Consider the following 14,394-nt stretch of genomic DNA (forward strand, 5'->3'; position numbering starts at 1 on the left):
AGGCTACAGTTCATGGGGTCTCTCGGAGTTTGACACGACTGAGCGACTTCACTTTCACTTTTCGCTTTCATGCATTGGAGAAGGAAATGGCAACCCACTCCAGTATTCTTGCCTGGAGAATCCCAGGGACAGAGGAGCCTGGTGGGCTGCCTTCTATGGGGCCGCACAGAGTCGGACATAACTGACGCGACTTAGCAGCAGCAGCAAGGTGTTATTATTCTTCAAATATCTCCCACTAAACTATCAGCTACATAAGGCAAAAACTTTGCCTTTTCAGCACATAGCACGATGCCCTTCACAGGGTAGGTAATAATGGTTGAATAATACAAGATTTCTACTGAAGTACAGTCATTTAGCTTATTTAACTTGGCCATTTCTCCCAAATCCCCCAATTTCAGGGTCCTACATACACTTTGCAAAAAATTCAAAGACTATGAAAGAGGCTTTGGGAGGGAAGGGAGTGATGGAGATACACTGTATATTGATTGTGGTGTTAGTTGCACAAAATGTATATGTTAGTCAAGACTAAAGAAAATATGCACTTAAAATGCACGAATTATGTTATATGTAAATTATAACTAAATAAAATGTATTTTTAAAACTTTAAAGTCCATCTTCATGCTTCTCAAGATCCATCCTTCTGTTGTTCTCCATTGAGTTGACTACTAAACAATTTTTTGTATGTTCTTTCTGGTATTTTCTATGCATTATGCATTTATAAGTATATGTGAGCCTATATATTTTCACAAATGGAATCATATATGCTATCCACATTTTGATTTTTACCTGACGATACATCAGGATACCATTTTATATCAGTACATATAGGTAGACCTCAAACTTTTAAACATTTCATACATTCCATTGAAAGACTACCTACAGATTCTTTTCAAAGTACCTGTGAATGAGATTAATGAGATTTACTTTCAAAGAATCAGCCTATTATTAGAAAGTAGAAGTACATGCATGCATGCATGCTAAGTCACTTCAGTCAAGTCTGACTCTTTGCAACCCTATGGAATGTAGCCTGCCAGGCTTCTCTGTCCGTGGGATTCTCCACGCAAGAATACTGAAATGGGTTACCATGCCCTCCTCCAGGGGGTCTTCCCACAGTCATTGAACCATAGTCTCTTGTGTCTCCTGCACTGGTAGGCAGTTCTTTACCACTAGTGCCACCTGGGAAGCCCAGTACTCTTTGCTACCCCGTGGACTGTAGCCTGCCAGGCTCCTCTAACCATGGAATTCTCCAGGTAAGAATGCTTGAATGGGTAGCCATTTCCTTCTCCAGGGATCTTCCCAACCCAGTGATTGAACCCAGGTCTCCCCCATTGCAGGTGATTCTTTACTCTCTGAGCCACCAGGGAAGACCCAGTAGAAGTGCAGGAACTTTAAATTAGGAGAGACCTTTAGACATACTGCCCTTGGTCTGGAAGATCCCCTGGAGGAGGGACTGGCTACCCACTCCAGTATTCTTGCCTGAAGAACTCCATGGACAGAGGTTACAGTCTATAGGGACAAAGAGTCAGACACGACTGACTAACACTTTTAGACATATTTGGTAGTCTTTTCCAAACCATTTTTTAAAAAATATGAGAACCCAATGCACCCATACAAACTCAAATATATATGCCTGAAACAAAGATTTCCCAAAATGCTGCTCTTACTAAACCTTTGCCAACAAAGGTCCATCTAGTCAAACCTATGGTTTTCCAGTAGTCATGTATGGATGTGAGAGTTGGACTATAAAGAAAACTGAGCACTGAAGAATTGATGCTTTTGAACTGTGGTGTTGGAGAAGACTCTTGTGAGTCCCTTGGACTGCAAGGAGATCCAACCAATCCATCCTAAAGGAAATCAGTCCTGAATAGTCATTGGAAGGACTGATGCTGAAGCTGCAACTCCAATACTTTGGCCATCTGATGTGAAGAACTGACTCATTTGAAAAGACCCTGATGCTGGGAAAGATTGAAGGTGAGAGGAAAAGGGGGCGACAGAGGCTGAGATGATTGGATGGCATCACCGACTCGATGGACATGAGTTTGAGTAAACTCCGGGAGTTTACCCAAACAGGGATGCCTGGTGTGCTGTGGTTCATGGGGTCGCAAAGAGTCGGACACGACTGAGCGACTGAACTAAATTAAACTGAACTGAACCTAATGGCAGTTTATAGTTTCTATTGTATTTTATTCTATTTTCTGTTGTTCTCAACCCACAAAATTGATTTCAATATCCATTAGTACATCTGAACTTAGAGTGAAAAGGTTAAAAGAGGTCTAACATTGCTCACCATTTAACAGGTTGAAAAAAAAAACCTACTAAAGAAAGACCAAAAGTATATCTGATGATTAGATCATTTACTTAGGCCCTTATGTGCATTGAACTCTGCTTTTTGAAAGACATAAACTCTCCACTGGCTGTACAATAGTGTCTAATGTCCTTAGTCAGATGCTTCTTCACTGTCTTGCCCCAGGTTTTCCTTCCAGACTCATGTAGAGCCACTTCTTCTGACCCTTCCTTCCTCATCCGCACCTCCAATGTCCTCTCTAACTTACCCACTCACAGTGCTGTAATTTCCCAAATGCATTACTTTTATTCATGCCGAATGTATTTGCAAAGACTGAAATGCCCTTCCCATTCATTCTTTGGTAAAATGGCTTCAGATTCAAATTAAATGTCAGTTTGGGACGCTTTCTTCAAATTCATTAAATAGAACTAGTAATTCGCCTCTGTGCTCTCACAACATTTTTCTAATACTTCGGTTTTAGCCCATTGCATTCAAATGTTTTTAAGTACATTTGTTTTCCAAAAGAAAGAAGCATATTTGTATTTCCCCAGAATCTATCATAGTTTCCAGAATATAATAAAAGCTCCATACATTTTTTTGTTTGTTAAATGAATGATCATTTCTGTCCATCTTTACAGGGGTGATTTGTCCTTTCTCAATCAAGAAAATTTCAAATGTCTTGGCTGGAATTCACCTCCGCCCACCGCTAGAGGGTAGTAGCCACACAATTCCAAAATTCTAGACTGTCTATGGTAACTGTCCTAGAAATCAAGCCAATTTTCTCACTATTTGTGACTTTCTAAGTATATGTGATTTAACCAAGCTCAACAAAAGCACTTTTGCTGGAAATGATGGAGGCCTTATCCATCTCAAATCTTGATTCCTTTTAAATGTGTTAAACATGAAAATAGAGGCCGTGGTTTTCTTGCCTTATACCAGTAACATATTTCTCAGCTCTTTCTTCTTTGCACATACACAAAAAGTTGTTTATCGTAGGCTTTTAAATTCTGGTTTACTTTTGCTCAGTCCACTGTTATTTATCATGAAATCATACTTGTTAAAGTACAATTTTCCTAAATCCTGGAGTTGCTACAAATGCAGTTATAAAATTGTAATGCAACCTGAATCATAGTTTACGGATCTTGCTTACTTAGAAAGGATCTTAGGGACCTTGTAGTTAAAATCCCACATTTAAAATTTTGTTATTTTGTATTGGATATAGCTGATTAAAAATGTGATGGTTTCAGGTGAACAGTGAAGAGGCTCAGTCATACATATACATGTATCCATTCTCCCCCAAGCTCCCCTCCCATCAAAACTGCTCCATAACACTGAGCAGACTTTCCTGTGTGATTAAGTAGGTCCTTGTTGGTATTGGTTATCCACTTTCAATATAGCAGTGTGTACATGTCATCCCAAATTCCCTGACTATCCCTTCGCCTCCTCCTTCCTCCCCTCCCACCCAGCAACCAATAAGTTCCTTCTCTAAGTCTGTGAGTCTGTTTCTGCTTTGTAAATTACTTCATTTGTATCATTTTGTAAATTACTTCATTTGTTTCATTTCTTTTTAGATTTCAGGTGTAAAAGATGTCATAGGTTATTTCTCCTTCTCTGTCTCCTTCTCAGTATGACAGTCTCTAGGTCCATCCATGTTGCTGCAAATGACATTATTTTATTCTTCTTAATGAGAAATCCTACATTTTACATATGAGACACTTGAATACTAGACTTATTAAAGGATCTGTCTAAAGACATAGGTGGTGATGCAGTGAGGACTGGAACCTCATGTCTCATGATTTGGAAACTTATTTTTTACCACTTCACATTATACAAGAAGCACACAACATACTGGTTCAAAAATAGTACACGTGTAATTTTGTGCACACATTTGTTTTTCATTTATTATAAGCCATAATGATAGCTTCTCAAGTACACAAAAATACATGAGATATTTATTACAGTACTTTTGCAGTTAAAAAATAGAAATAATTTAAATGTCCATCAGTCTGGAGTTGATCAATTCCATAAATAAATTATGGTACATCTATCAATGAAGTACTATTTGTGTCTGTCAAAAATTGCAGTTAATCTGGATGTTCTGATCTGAAAAGGTAAATTGATAAGGGAAAACTGCAAGAAACAGAAGAAAAAGTATAATATTAGGTCATTTGTATAAAACTGTGTTAAAAGTAGTTAGGTTTGATAGGCATAAAATAATTATGGAATTATAGCTGAGACACTTAACAAGGACTGTTATTTCTGGGAAATGAAAAAAGGGGGAAAAGGGAAATTTTTCCTATTTTATACCCTTCTTATAATGGTTAATAATAACTTATCAAAGTAAATTAAGAACTGTTCACACAAAATTTTAAAACTTAAAAGTATAACCACATATTGCTTACAGAGTCATACATACATAGAAAATGTATAAAAGCACACACAGAAAGAAAAATAATTACATCTGGGGGAAAAGGAAGATAAAAGATTTGGGATAGGAGTATATACATCTTTTAAAAATAACTTAAGTAAATATATCAAAATATTTAAGACCTTAATAAAGCTGATTAATTGCAACTTGATAAAGCTGATGTTAATGATATTTTTTGTATACTCATTTGTCTGTTTTAAGTATTTCATTATAATAAAATGAAGAGTCCAAAAGGTAAAAATTAAATAATGAAGAGTTGCAGAATTACATGTATACTTTTATATGTATATATGTGCAATGTTCAAAAATACACATATACTTACACATACATAGAATAATATTGAAAAGGATATAAAACCCACATTTAATATCCTAGGTGATAAGACATCATCTTTTGTTCTAACACTTGGTCACTGATCCCAGTTTCTGACACAAGGGAAACTTTTGCAGTGACTCTAGGTGGGTTCTTGAATGGCTCCTGGATTAGGGCTCTGGAAAAACCAAGCCATGATTCCGTGAGTGCTCAGTCTTTCCATAATGTCCAACTCTTTGTGACCCCATGGACTGTAGCCCACCAGGCTCCTCTGCCCACGGGATTCTCCAGGCAAGAATACTGGACTGAGTTGCCATGTCCTCCTCCAAGGGATCTTCCCGACCCAGGAATCAAACCCAAGTTTCCTGTGTCTCCTGCATTACAGGCGGATTCTTTACTGCTGAGTCACAAGGAAAGCCCAAACCATGACTAGAAGCTTGGAATTTTCAGCCCCACCCTGCACACTCTTGAAAAGGGGAAATGGCTAGAAATAGTTAATAATTGAACATGCCTATGTGATGAGGCCTCCAAAAAATTGCAATAACATGGGGTTGGGAGAATTTTCAGGCTGGTGAACACATCCATGTACTGAAAGGGTGACACACCCCAAGTCTACTGGAGACAGAAGCTCCAGCACTCAGGACCCTCCCAGACCTCACCTTATGGATCCCTTCATCTAGCTGTTCATCTGTGTCCTTTATCATGTCCTTTAACAAACTGGTAAACCTAAATATTTTTCCCCAGGGGTTTCCCAGGTGGCGCTAGTAGTAAAGAACCTGCCTGCCCATGCAGGAGATGTAAGACATGCAGGTTCAATCCCTGGGTTGGGAAGATCCCCTGGAGAAGGAAACGGCAACCCACTCCAGTAGTCTTACCTGGAGAGCCCCATGGACAGAGGAGCCTGGAGGACTGAAATCCATCCACTAAACAAATTACTGCCAAATAATTGTTTCCTGAGTCTGTGAACCACTCTAACAGATAATCGAACCCAAAGAGAAGAAAACCATGAGAACCCCTAATTTGTAGCCAAGACAGAATTTGTGGGTAACATGGGGAAACTACAACTTGTGATTGGCATCTGAAGTTGGGAGCAGTCTTATGGAATGTACATGCATGCTCAGTCATGTACAACTCTTTGTGACCCTATGGACTGTAGCCCACCAGGCTCTTCTGTTCATGGGATTCTCCAGGCAAGAACACTGGAGTGGGTTGTCATTTCCTCCTCCAGGGGGATCTTCCCAACCCAGCAATGGACCCCAGGTGTCTTGTGTCTCTTGCATTGGCAGGTGGATTCTTTACCACTGTGCCACCTGGGAAGTTCAGCCTTTAACCTGTAGAATGTGATGCTATCTCCAGGTAGATAGTGTCAGAAATGGGTTAAATTGTAGGACAGCCAGCTGGTGTTGCAGAATTATTTGATGCGGGGAAAGAACACACACACATTTGGGGACTTCCTTAGTGGTTCAGGCAGGGGTACAGCTAGTTTGATCCCTCATCAGGTAAGTTTTGACAGTGTAGCAAAGGAGAAAAAAAAAAAAAAACACCTTTGGTGACCAAAAGTGTCAAAAGTGAAATGTCCTGTGTGAAAGTAAAAGAGACATATGGGAGCTGGAGACCTAGTGTTTTCCCTGCATAGAGGGAAAAACTGGGTGGTTTTTCAAACCAGTATCATTTTGTATCACCACCTTGCCCACATTCTAGTGGAAATAAACCAGGGAAGGAAAGGCAAAGGAGAAAGGAAACAAAGAGGACATTTTCTAAATAGTGCACAAATAAGATAGTTAACCTAAAACATCCATCGAAATTTACTCAAAACTTTATCTACACTTCAAACATTTATGAGAGCCATCTAACCCTCAATAATCCTGAATCCTGTCCCACCCCCACCAATTTTCTTACAGCCTCTCATTGGACTAGATGAACATAAACTAAAGCCTTATTCCTTGTCCATTTTGGGTTTCATGGAACTAAAGTCATAAAGGGTGTTCAAGAAACACTCAGTTTACTTCCCTTTCAATCTCTCTTCCTGGGGTGGCTACCAGCATCTAAAACAAAGCAGACTTTCATTTCCACCATCCTGACCTGTTTATTGGCTTTTGAGCAGCAAGTAACTGGACCCCACATCTTTCAGTAACAAAACTAGCAATCCTGGCCAGAGCCCGCAGCCACCAGCAGCTGCCAAGGTCACCTGCCATCTTCATTGCAGAAGGCCACCAGAGTTGTCTGCGGCTACAGAAGTCAGAAACTAAATGATTCCTCTTTCAGTCTCTCTTTCTTTTATATTTCAATATTTTTAAGGTTTATTCTATGTTATGGGTTTTGTTCTTTCATTTTAAAAACATATTTGCAAACTTTGTGCACAAACTAAATGTCCATAGATGGAGGAATGGATAAAGAAGATGTGGTACATATATACAACATAATACTACTCAGCCATAAGAAAAGATAAAATAAAGTCATTTGCAGCAACATGGATGGACCTAGAGATTTTCATACTGAGTGAAAAGTAAGTCAGACAGAGAAAGACAAATATAACATCACTTCTATATCGAATCTAAAAATAATGGTACAGACAACTTATTTGCAAAACAGAAAGAGACACAGATGTAGAGAACAAATTTATAGATATTAAGGGGGAAAGGGGCATGGGATAAATTGGGAGATTGCACAAAATAGATAACTAATAAGCCACTGTATAGCACAGGGAACTCTAATACTCTGTAATGACCTATGTGGGAATAATATCTAAAAGAGATGGATATATGGATATGTGTAACTGATTCACTATGCTGTACTGCAGAAACTAACATGACATTGTAAATCAACTACACTAGAATAAAAACCAATTTTAAAAAAATACAATCATTCCCTTTTGTCTTCACTTCCCAAGAGCATATGAACATACCCCCTCTGGCAGAGCCTATTCAGAGCCTACCAAAGTGAAGTTTTAGGAAATGCAATACCCAAACTTCTCATAGAGAAATAGCAAGAAAGAATGGAAATGGGCTTGAGTATCAATAAATAAAAATCTGACACAATCCCTGTTTTGCAGGCAAGGAAGTGAAAACACAGAGGCTAAATAACTCTTGTGTGTGCGTGCTAAGTCGCTTCAGTCGTGTCTGACTCTGTGGGACCCCGTAGACTGTAGCCTGCCAGGCTCCTCTGTCCATGGGATTCTCCAGGCAAGAAGACTGGAGTGGGTTGCCATGCCCTCCTCCAGGGGATCTTCCCGACCCAGGGATCAAACCCATGTCTCTTTTGTCTCCTGCATTGACAGGTGGGATCTTTATCACTAGGGCCACCTGGAAAGCCAAAATAACTCCTGAACGATCACACAGTTAGTAGAGCTAAGTGGCAGAGCTAGGATTCAAACTCAGGGTCTCTACGTACCTTCTATAACTCCCACATGTGCTTTTTGCTCAAGGCAACCCACTTGATTTGTATCAACCACTCGTGTTGGTCTTACCTCCACCTTAATTTGTGTTTTGCTCCTGCTTGAAATGGGAGAATTATGGGTTGTTAGATGTAAAAGAAATGTTAAAGATCATTTGGTCCAATCCTTTAATTTTATATCTAAGAAAAAAAATTCTAGGTCAAGCATCCAGCCCAAGGTCGAGCAGCTAAAGCTAAAACTAGAACTCACTATGCTGATATGCATTTACTATCCTCTTTTCTAGTTACGTTTGGCTAGTGGGTCTTCCCACTGGGTGTTTGTCCTTAGTCAACTGTACCACCTAAGGCAACTGGATGCAAAAATGCATTCTGTCCACTCACAGTCTGGGCCTTCCCACTCTAGTCTTGGTACATTCCTTCAAGAATGTCGTTACCATCTGGTACGATGTCAATGAAATGTGAGGAAATAGGAATACGCGTCAGACTAGGCTTTGGTTTGCCACAAGTAGCAGCTGCCAATATCAATTACAATTAGAGTTATTAATTTTGCTTTTCATTTTCCCAGTTCCTCTTAGCTTCCCTCTGTTGAAATATTGAGATTTTGGCTGTCAGAGGCAACTGCAACATTGCCTCAGGGATCTGTGGAGGAGGGGAATTGCTCAGTGTAGCATTTTCATTTTCAGAACGAAGTAATCGAGTCACTCATATAAACGTATGCTAGTCACTCAGTCGTGTCCGACTCCTTGCAACCCCATGGACTGTAGTCTGCCAGGATCCTCTGTCCATGATATTTTCCAGGCAGGAATACTGGAGTGGGTTGCCATGCCCTTCTCCAGGGTATCTTCCTAATTTAGGATCGAACCCAGTCTCCCCACATTGCAGGCAGATTCTTTACCATAAACGTGTATTAGTCTAAGAAAAATCCAAATTCCAATGGCTTTTGATACCATCTTGGATTTTGAAATAACTTAAATCTGTCATTGGCATTCAGAATGCCCTTGGCATGTCAGTCTGTAATGGCAGTAAAGACCTGTTAAAACACTTGAGCCCAACTTTATTAACCAAAACAGATACCACCAGCTTTATCAGGATTTTTCAAGCCAGGAATCAAACCCAAGTCTCCTGGGTTGCAGACAGATTCTTTACCTACCGAGCTACGAGGGAAGCCCCTATCTTCTAAATAAAGCTTGCTTTATTTTTATTCTCAAAAATTGAAAAATAAACTAGAATTCAGATTTCTAATCTAGAGCATTTTTCACCTCGAGAATTTTCTTCCATGAAAAAATTTCCAGCTAATTCTAAACTCAACCAGTTGTCATCAGTTTCATCCTTTGCTGTGTAGCCACAGCATTTGTCTACATTATAGTATTGGGCATTTGGTTATTTTTCACTTAGAGTAAAATTATAGATGGTCTAATGGGCTTCCCAGGTGGCTCTCGTGGTAAAGAACTTGCTTGCTGATGCAGGAGAAATATGAGACTCGGGTTCAATTCCTGGGTCAGGAAGATCCCCTGGAGGAGGGCAAGGCAACCCAATCTAGTATTCTTGCCTGGTGAAACCCATGGATAGAGGAGCCTGGTCGGCTACAGTCCATGGGGTCGCAAAGAATCAGACATGACTGAAGTGACTTAGCATGCACGCCTGCACATATATGGTCTAATAATGAATCTAAGCGTTTTTTGTTAAGGAGAGAAACTTTGTCATATATTCATTTTTAATTCTCTCAGACAGAGCAGGACAGAGAGTGTACAACTCTAAAACTTTTATTTTGACCAAGTGAATACAGATTTCTGTTATTGAAAATGTAAAATTAATCAGTGACTCGTAAAAGGTTTTAATATGGCTGTGTTGCAACATATATTCAAAATTTCAGTCTTTCCAAAATATCTTATCTCTGCTTAGAAGTCTATAATTAGATACTAAAAAGGAACAATACAGAGGAAAATCACATACATTGCTCCCAATTTTTCCATAGTACACCAAGAAAGTGAAAGTGAAAGTCGCTCAGTCATGTCTGACTCTTTGCAACCCCATGGACTATACAGTCCATGAAATTCTCCAGGCCAGAATACTGGAGTGGGTGAAAGTGAAAGTGAAGTCGCTCAGTCCTGTCCGACTCTTTGCAACCCCGTGGACTGTAGCCTACCAGGCTCCTCCGTCCATGGGATTCTCCAGGCAAGAATACTAGAGTGGGTTACCATTTCCTTCTCCAGGGGATCTTCCCAACCCAGGGATACATTGGAGGCAGACGCTTTAACCTCTGAGCCACCAGGGAAGCCACTGGAGTGGGTAGCCTTTCCCTTCTCCAGGGGGTCTTCCCAACCCAGGTATCAAACTCAGGTCTCCTGCATTGCAGGCGGATTCTTTACCAGCTGGGCCACAAAGGAAGCCCATGTTACACCATAAAACAACTAATACTTTATAACAAAGGACAGAAACCCTCCAGAAATAAAAGCCCTGTCCACAGGTGCTTTCACTAATTTCCTTCTTGATCTGCAAATCTAAGTAATACAGCTGGGAGTTCTCCAACTGGCTTTTGTTCTTAATTTTATCTATTTGGCTGCTGTGGGTCTTAGTTGTGACACATGATATCTTCAACCTTCCTTGCAACATGGAAACTCTTAGTTGTGGCATGTGGGATCTAGTTCCCTGATCCAGGTCCCCTGCATTGGGAGAGATGAGTCTTAGCCACTGAACCACCAGGGAAGTCCCTCCAACTGGTTTTAACTGCTGTATAATCTTTAGAGAAAAAGGAATCAGTAAAACTGCATCCACACCAGAAACAACTTTAAAGACCCGAATTAATTTTTGGATTATATATTCAAAAGCCAGCATCCTTTTCAACCAAACATTCATTCTTTCATTTATTTACTTATTGGTGCCCCAGACACATGTTATTCCAAACATGGCAGCAGGCACTGGAGATAGGAGCAAACTCTTGGTCTACCAGGGTACAGAAATCAATTCTTTTACAGCACTATTATGTACATATGTATGCATGTACTCTGTCACTCAGTTGGGTCCGACTCTTTTTGCAATCTCAAGGACTGTAGCACTCCGGGGGATTTTCCAGGCAAGAATACTGGAGTGGGTTGCCATTTTCTACTCCAGGGGATATTCCCAACCCAGGGATAAATTCTTTTGTAGCACTATTAGTAGCTGTCAAGTTTCTACCTATCATTAAAGCTCAGCTCTTCAGTGCATTATCTTCCTATTTGCTTCAGTGAGAATTAGTCATTCCCTCCTCCTGGTCCCAAGGTTACTCTGCTAACAGCCCTTACTGTATTATTATAATTGTATATACAAAGCTCTTTGTTTTTTCAATCTCCCACATTGTAAACTACATAATGTCTATAGTAAGAGTGGAGTACTTGTTATGGTACTAACTTAGTAATAAAGGCCTTATCTTTTGCAAGGGGAATAGCTACCCTCTCCACTGTTGGTGGGCATATAACCTGATAGAGTCTCCTTAGTGGGAAATGACACAGCTTTCAAAACTGTGGATGCACATACATGGATTTAGCAAATACAATTCTAGGAAAACTATTCTACAGACATATTCTGAGATATGTAAAATATAAGACTACTCATTGAGGCATTGTTTATAACTGCTTAAACTTGGATAAAAATAGAATATCCACAAAGGGGAATGATTGACTAAGTGGTATAATATGAAATAACTTTAAAAGTATGATGTGAACTAATAGGTCCTGATATTAAAAGATAAGTGACTTCCCAGGTGACTCAGTGGTAAAGAATCCACCTGCCAATGCAGGAGACACAAGAGACATGGGTTTGATCCCTGAGTCAGGAAAATCCCCTGGAGAAGGAAGTGGCAACCCACTCCAGTATTCTTGCCTGGAGAATTCCATTGACACAGGAGTCTGGTGGGCTACAGTCTAGAGAGTCGAAAAGAGTCAGACACGCATGATTGAGTGACTGAACACACTCACATACTACTCTTGTAATTAAATAATAACAATGGAAAAAATGAATACGTAAGTAAAACTCAACTCTTGGCATTTTTCTCAGCTCTTTCTGCCTCAAAAATATTCCATTGAGATTTGGCTGCAAACGAGGGGGGATGTAGATATTACTGTTTGGACAATAAGTTGATTCATATAGACTGAAAGCTTTATTTCACATGTTTATATGTAAAAGGATAGTGTGAGTGAGAATTCCATTCAAGGTCTACGTTAAGGAGAAATCACTGCTCAAGGTCCCTCTTCAGTCTTCTGCACTCCTTCCTGATAAAACTAATTAATACAGGGAAGTAGTTAATCCAATCAATTAATTAACTAATTTAATTTAATTAACTAGACTGCTGCCTGTTTTCTAATGCTTGAATCCCTCACCCACCCGCCAGACTCTGACTATGCTGCATTTATTTATTTATATATTTTTATATTAATAATAAAGAATGCAAGGAGATCAAACCAATCAATCCTAAAGGAAATCAACCATGAATATTCACTGGAAGGACTGATGCTGAAGCTGAAGCTCCAATACTTTGGCCACCTGATGCAAAGAGCCGATTCACTGGAAAAGACCCTGATGCTGGGAAAGATTGAAGGCAGGAAGGCAGGAGGAGAAGGAGGCAACAGAGGGTGAGATGATTGGATGGCATCACTGGCTCAGTGGACATGATTTGAGCAAACCCCGAGAGATAGAGGACAGGGAAGCCTGGCATGCCGCAGTTCATGGCGTCTCAGAGGCAGACACAATTTAGGGACTGAACAACAATCAAGAATGACAATTTTATAAATCACAACAATGTAGCTAATACACATAAAAATTTGAAGTTGATATGTGGAGGAAGAATACAATTCTAATTACCTCAAATTTTCATAGCAAGGTGACTCAGTTCAGTTCAGTTCAGTCACTCAGTCGTGTCCAACTCTTTGCAAGCCCATGAGCTGCAGCACACCACTCCCTGTCCATCACAGAGCCTACCCAAACTCATGTCCACTGAGTCAGTGATGCTATCCAACCATCTCATCCTCTGTCATCCCTTCTCCTCTCGCCTTCTTCAATCTTTCCCAGCATCAAGGTCTTTTCAAATGAGTCAGGTGGCTCAAGTATTGGAGTTTCAGCTTCAGCATCAGTCCTTGCAATGAACACTCAGGACTGATCTCCTTTAGGATGGACTAGTTGGATCTCCTTGCAGTCCAACGGACTCTCTAGAGTCTTCTCCAACACCACCATTCAAAAGAATCCATTTTTTAGTGCTCAGCTTTCTTTATAGTCCAACTCTCACATCCATACATGACTACTGGAAAAATCATAGACTTGACTAGACGGACATTTGTTGACAAAGTAATGTCTCTGCTTTTTAACATGCTGTCTAGGTTGATCATAACTTTCCTTCCGAGAAGTAAGTATCTTTTAATTTCATGGCTGCAGTCACCATCTGCAGTGATTTTGGAGCCCCAAAAAATAAAGTCAGCCACTGTTTCCACTGTTTCCCCACCTACTTGCCATGAAGTGATGGGGCCAGATGCCACTATGTGCCATGTAAACATTCTAAACAGCTTGTCACTAGGAATTCCCTGGTGACTCAGCAGTTAAGACTTGGAGCTTCGACTCCAGGGATCACAGGTTCGATCCCTGGTTGGGGTACTAAGATCTCACATGCCACAGTGCAGTCAAATAAATAAGTAAAATAGTTTGTCACCTCTTTTGAGAGAAGTCCCATAATTCTTGAAGGACCTGCCCAGATCTTATTTCTACTTTCCTAGATTGCCCCAGGCTAAATACACCCCTGTTATTTTCTGCTATTCAGTATTTCACTTCTGCTGCTACTTCTATCATTATAGAAACAAAAAAGAAAAACCCTATCAAGTGGGAAGCTCATGTACAAAAGTGCTTTCTCTAAGCATACTCTGTACTGCTGAAAACTTCTGAGAACCATGCTCTTCCGCTTTTTAATTTTTCTTATCTGAGACATTTAGAAATGACTCACTTTGAAACTCTTCC

Source organism: Cervus canadensis, chromosome 21 (assembly GCF_019320065.1).
Source record: "Cervus canadensis isolate Bull #8, Minnesota chromosome 21, ASM1932006v1, whole genome shotgun sequence".
In the NCBI taxonomy this organism is placed as follows: domain Eukaryota; kingdom Metazoa; phylum Chordata; class Mammalia; order Artiodactyla; family Cervidae; genus Cervus; species Cervus canadensis.